Below are 6,760 nucleotides of genomic sequence, written 5' to 3' on the forward strand. Positions count from 1 at the left end.
ATATGTATATTCTCATCCCTACCTAGCACGAGGCCTTTTGGGAGCTCACTGGCTTCGGGTTCTGTAGGAACTCCGAAGTTAAGCAAGAAGGGGGCTAGAGCAATCCCATGATGGGTGACCCACTGGGAAGTTGCTCGTGAGTTCCCAAAAACAAAACCGTGAGGGAATGGTAAGCCCAAAGCGGACAATATCGTGCTACGGTGGTGGAGCGGGCCCGGAAAGTGATCCGTCCCGGGCCGGGATGTGACATTTGATAACAAGTAACATCTTCATATGAAGTCCATATGTTTGTATACATATCTCTAAATTGAATAATTTTTTTTATTTATGACCTATAGATGATGATAAAGAGAATAAATAATTTGATTATATTGTTGATAACTGTAAGTGAAAGATATTTAAGTCCCCGCATGGACACAAGCATTATCCTTTGATAAATACATGCAGTGTCATTTCCGTCACGGATGGGACGCGTCCTTTAGTTTATTTTTTGGGCATCAATTTCCAAAGATAATGTGTCAAAGGTTCCCACCCTTGTTAAGTTGAGCTAGAATCTAAGAAAATTTTATGTTTTGTAGCATTTGTTTGTAACTAAACAAGATATTTTGATGATTAGATTTATAAAATATAAGTGGGTGAGAGATTCAATTACCTCATGCTAAGGATATATTAAGTACGTCCTAAATTCTCGGATTAGAATGGTAGACTACGTCTCATAAATGGCTAGCGAATCACCTTCAAGGTCAAAGCAAAAAATGTTTTTTGTTTACGTGACTTGAAGATAAGTGATATCAAATCATTTAGTATTACGATTTCATGATATTTCTCTTCTTCTATGAGTGAGAGGTCATAAGTTGGATTCTCGTAAAAGGTGAATTCGAACCAAATTAGTATAGCTAAACTATTGTGAGGTTTAACCTATTTTTTCATCACTTAGTGTAGATAATATTGAATGTATTAAAAAACAATAGAGTTCTATCAAACTTTTTCTTAATTTACTTATTACTAGCAGCAAGCAAAGTAAACTCACAATTTCAAATAAATAGTAAAATTTTGTGCTGGAACTAACGAAGCTGCTCAAACGACAAGGAGCTGTTTTGTAGAATTTTGTACTTATGGTTAAAATAATTCATTTTACAAGTCACTCTGTAAAGTTATTTCTGTAAAAAAATTAATAAAATATGATATCGCTTAATCATTGAATTATATATATATATATAACATATGAGCGAATGGAGCATATGAATTTACTGGAATGTATATAGACCAAAAGAGAGAATGCAGGTAAAAGTATTAGGAACCGTAGATCTATTTGTTACATTTAATTGACCAAATGGTCTTTATTGTAATTGAATTTGTACAGATGATCTTTACATAATGACTTACAATATTAACGGTTCTAATCATTAACATGAATTTCTGTAAATCGATCATAAAGTGTTTTGAAGAAAAATTCCTCCTCATTCTTGAATAACCAAGCATGAATCGTTGTTTGAACTAAATGCTAGTACAAGTTCCCACAATAACGGGCAAACCTTTTGGGTCCTATCAACTTGAAGGAATTAACCCAAGTGAAGGGTGCATTTTTTTTCAAGATCCTAAGTGGTGGTATGCTCATTATCATATTTATCACTATATGATAAGTTTACATCTTGAGATTTGTGTCTATTTACTATATAAGTCTCGAAATTTAAACTCATATAACAATGATAAATAGGGTAATAAGTATCACTATCACTTCAGTGTGATAAACAAAAATATTCCCTTAAGAGAAAAGGTAATAGGAATTATTAATGAATTCAGTTGAGGTGGGTATGGGTACTTAATGATTGGTATGAAAATTAGGTGCGTTTTTTATTTTTGTCGGGCAATTGAGAATGGGAGAAATTAGGTGTGGATTTGTTTATTGCATTTACATGATTAGCTGGCTAAGGTTGTCGGTGAGTAAAGCATTTAGTGTGGAGGTTAGGAATTGATTAGCTGAATAATGACGTTTCTTGTGTGCATAAAGTTGTTGGCTAACCAATTATGGCTGAATGGGACATAAGGATGTTTATCCTTTTCCTTGCTCTTCACAGGGGGAAAAAAGAGAGTATTCTAAGGCCTCATCAAACCCTGCATCATGACCCAAATCCAATATTGAGTGTGTCAGAATAGGAGTGTAATATTGTAATCGACTGAATTGAGAATTTCTTTCTTTATTAGGTTTCTTAAATTAACTGTGAATAGAGTTGTACAACCATGTATCTTTCCCTTAAGTGAAAAAAATATTATAGAAATATTCACGAATTTTAAAAGGTGTAGTGAAACTAAGATTTTAAAAGATTTTAAAAGTGATAGATTTAATAGGATTTAAGAGAATTAAAGACTCTTATAAAATTCATATGGATTGTAAAAAATTTGAAAGGATTGTGGTGGATTGTGATGGAAGGATTTGAAATCCTAGAGGGTGAGGTTTGATTCTTTTTACTCTTGGCTATATATACTTTTTACTTTCAAATCCCACAAAATCCACAATTTATTGAAATCCTTCAAAATCTTAATTTTTTTTAATACACTTAGATTTAGATGGATTTTAAAATACTTTAAAATATTTTAATTGACTACACTTAAATTTGAATGGATTCTAAAATCCTTTAAAATCATTTAATTGACTAAACTATGAATATAAAACCTTTTAAAATCCTCTCAAATCCGAGTTTGATTACACCCCTAAGTTGATATCGTGGGCCTAGCTAAGAAATCAAAAAGAAAAAAAAAGAAAGAAGAACATTTGTTGTCGTCGCTCATAGTTGTGGCCACATCCAAATTTGAATGGATTCTAAAATCCTTTAAAATCATTTAATTGACTAAACTATGAATATAAAACCTTTTAAAATCCTTTCAAATCCGAATTTGATTACACCCCTAAGTTGATATCGCGGGCCTAGCTAAGAAATCAAAAAGAAAAAAAAAAAGAAAGAAGAACATTTGTTGTCGTCGCTCATAGTTGTGGCCACACCCAAGAAAAAGTGGTTTGTCAGCCGGCTTTTACCAAACGAATCTTGCCGAATCGAACGACTTCTACCGAACTAAAACCCTGGAACCGGATTCTAGGGAACCTATTGAGAGACTGCTGCTTAACATCAAACGCTGAACCAACTTCAGGTCGCTTCCGAAGCCCACGAACCCCAATCGAACTCCTTCGAAAGTTTGTCACCATGGCTAACGAGAAAAAACCCACTTAGTCGAAACCTATGTCATTGGCTGCTTAAAACCAACCACCACCAGACCGATCAGAAACTCCTGCTGCTAGCTCAACGGACAACTTCAGCAGTACTCTTTCAAATCGAGCATGCAATCAATGTCAACCTGGTCATTCCAAATCCCACCGCTATGAGATTGTGGGTTATCCTGAATGGTGGGATCATAGCAGGGATCTCATCAAACGAAATTCAGATCGTCAACCAACTGCAATTTCTAGTAATATTGGTAAGACATCTTCGAATTCTTCACTTATTTTGAATAATATGTGAAAACAAACCGAACAAAAATAGTTGGTTCAGTTTCGGTTTTCATTGTTCGGAAATTGAACCAAACCGAACCGAACCAAAATAGCATATATAAAAATCAACATCATTTTTTTATATAACCCATAATGACGTCGTTTTTTATATGGGAACTTTAACGAAAAGCTCTGATACTGTTCACTTTAACGAAAAACCATATTTTTACACTAAAAAGTCAATTCTGGTATTATTCACTTTCCCCTTTATTTTGTGCTTATCATTAAAACTCAAAGTTTTCAAGCATTTCTCATTAGTTTTCCTTTTTTTATAGGGTAAAGTATAAAAAACTACATCAACTATTGGTGTCACGACTTACGAATTAGTTTTCCTTTCATACCTCATCTTTTAAAATTAACAATGTCATACCTCATCTTACGAATTTGTGTCAATGTTATACCTTCTGTTAGTCTGCCGTTAATTTGTTAGTTAAATACTGACGTGGCTTGATCCAGACCCCACTTTCTATTAAAAAATTAAAAAAAAAATTAAAAAAAAAAAATCATTTAATATTTTTAAATATTAAAATAATAAATAAAAGTTAAAAAAAAAAAAAAAAAAAAACTTTTCGTCCCTTCCACCCCCCTTCCCCCGTTCTCTCTTTCCCCCTCATCTTCATCTTCTTCCCTGCTTAATCTTCAACCAAAAAAAAAAAAAAAATTTTAAACCCATCAACCCCCACCACACCCCCTGCGGAAGAAGAAGAAGAAGAAGAAGAAGAAGAAGAAGAAAAACCCAACCCAGTTCGTACACCCTCCCCCCCCCCCCCCCCCCCCAAAAAAACCCGTTCGCTAGGCTGATTTCGCGGGTGGAGAACCTGGGCACGGAGAAAATGGGGGGAATGGGTGTGGATTTAAGAAGTGGGGTGTGTAGAGGAGGGAAGAGGATGGGTGGGAGGTTGGGTGCGGGGGAAGACAATTGGTATTTTTTTTTTTTTCCCCTTTTCTATTTTTTTTTTTTTTTTTTTTTTTTGGTTGCAGCAGATAGGGGAAAGAAGAGGAAAGAAAATGAAGATGGTGGGAGAAGAGAGAAGGTGCGCGGGGTGGGGGGGGTGAGGAGGGACAGTTTTTTTTTTTTTTTTTCCTTTCTTTTTTCTGGGTTGCAGCAGGTAGGAAGAAGAGGAAGGGAGATGAAGATGGGGGAAAGAGAGAGGGCGCGCAGAGGGGAAGTTTTGTTTGGTTTTTTTTAAACTTTTCTTTATTATTTTAATATTTAAAAATTATTAAATGATTTTTTTTTAGTTTTTAATATTATTTTATTAATTTTTTAATTGAAAGTGGGTCCCGAATTAAGCCACGTCAGCATTTAACTGAGAAATTAACAGAAAAACTGACGGAGGTATGACATTGGCACAAATTCGTAAGATGAGGTATGACATTGTCATTTTAAAAAGATGAGGTATGAAAGTGTCGTGAGACCAATAATTGAGGTAATTTTTTGTACCTTACCCTTTTTTATATTACCCATAAACAATATCATTTTTGTACCTTTAAACCTTGCTAGGCGATTCCATTGTGTTGCGCCGCCCACCTTTGTTCTTCTGAATCTTGATCCTCTTCTTTGTGAAAATTTCATGGAAGCTCTCACTCTTAGCCTCTAACAGATTCTCACTCATCACGCCTCACTAACATCCAGTGGCCCACGAGACCTCTCCCACTTAGCCTGGTCAAAGGGTTTGTCCCAACATAAGTATGTGCTGGACTTGCTCTCCGAAACTGGTATATTAGCATGCAAGTTTGCAAGAACTCCTATCATTCAGAATCATCATCTAACTATATATCTCGACCAAGTTCCAATAGGTAAAGAGAGATATTAAGGTTGGTTGGTCAGTTGTTTCTTTGTCTCTTACTCATTTTGACATTGCATATGTTGTAAGTGTTGTAATTTACTTTATGCATGCTTTAGTGAGGATCATATGGCAGTTGTGGTGATGACTTTGAGCTACATGATATCTTCACCTTAAGGAGATTTAATTTTTCAGAAGAATGGGCATTTGGAGGTCCGAGTACAATGATGCCAATTTGTCTTGTAACATAATTGGTAGGTGTTCGACATCCGGGTATTTTACTTTTGTTGGTAGACATTTGGTTACTTGACGTCACAAGAAGCAATATGTGGTGATTCGGTGTTCTGCAGAAGCTAAGTTCAAAGGGATGGCTCATGGTATTTGTAAGCTTTTGTGTCTTCAGATTGTGATCATGGAAATTAGTTATAAAAAGGGTCCAATATAACTCTATCATGATAATCAAGCGGCTATGGAGATTGCCAATAATTTAGTTCAACATGATCGTACGAAACATGTTGAAGTGGATAAACATTTTATTAAGAAGAATTTGGACATCAAGCTTGTCAATATTCCGTATGTAAGATCAGAGGAACAGTTAGCAGATGTGTTAACATATGAGGTGTTCGTAAAGGTTTTTCATTACTCAGTCGACAAGTTGAGTTTTAGAGATATGTATGCACCAACTTGAGAATGAGTGTTAGCTAGAGTCAGAGATTTCCTTGTTGTTAGGGATTCCTTGTAACCATAGTCAACTATGTAATTTGTATTTATATTGCCTCCTTGAAAGAAGAATACATACAATAATTCAAACTCTAACATTCTTCTATAGATTTATCTTTAAGGACATAAATAACCAACAGTATACGAAAACCATTTCTCTTTAATAAAATTTATAAGGATGCAGAGATGATAATTCTAGCTTTATAAGGTTTTCATCCTAGATCCTAAGGTTTTTATCAAAACATTAAACCAAAAGGGTGACTGGCATCCAGTTACAATTAGATTTGTCAACCTATCATCCGATAGTATAGTTGATTGACATGTCACGAAACAAATTTCGCCTCCACCACGATACCTCTTGTGTAACCCTTAACTTAATTATGACTTATATTTAGTTTTCAATCAACAATAAGATTAAAAGTGTTTTCATTTGGCACTTTAATAAACAAAGATAATATGTGACATTATTTTCTTCTTTTTTCTGGTAGATAGATTTTTTTTTAATAAACGATATTATATTCAATGAGTTAGAAGTAATGTGGTTCAAGTTCGCATTTGGCGAGAATCAAACCTAAGATCTCTCACTCACAAGTGCAGATGAATACTACTAGACTGTAATACTAAGTAGTCATTAGATAGATATTATATATAATAAAATGTACTACTTGAGAACAATTAGTTCCAAAAGAAAAAGAAACATTAAATAGTG

The 6,760-nt window shown here is 34.4% G+C and overlaps 1 long non-coding RNA gene across 1 annotated transcript; it reads left to right on the top strand.

Annotated features, from left to right (window-relative positions):
- The first annotated feature begins 2,930 nt into the window (after positions 1 to 2,930).
- LOC148697804 (uncharacterized) lies at positions 2,931 to 6,110 on the top strand. The gene is made up of 2 exons (XR_015960559.1): positions 2,931 to 3,471; positions 5,149 to 6,110. It is a non-coding gene; the product is annotated as an uncharacterized LOC148697804 (long non-coding RNA).
- The last annotated feature ends 650 nt before the right edge of the window (positions 6,111 to 6,760 follow it).

This window comes from Pyrus communis, chromosome 3 (assembly GCF_041283825.1).
Source record: "Pyrus communis isolate YQ-2024b chromosome 3, ASM4128382v1, whole genome shotgun sequence".
Taxonomy (NCBI): domain Eukaryota; kingdom Viridiplantae; phylum Streptophyta; class Magnoliopsida; order Rosales; family Rosaceae; genus Pyrus; species Pyrus communis.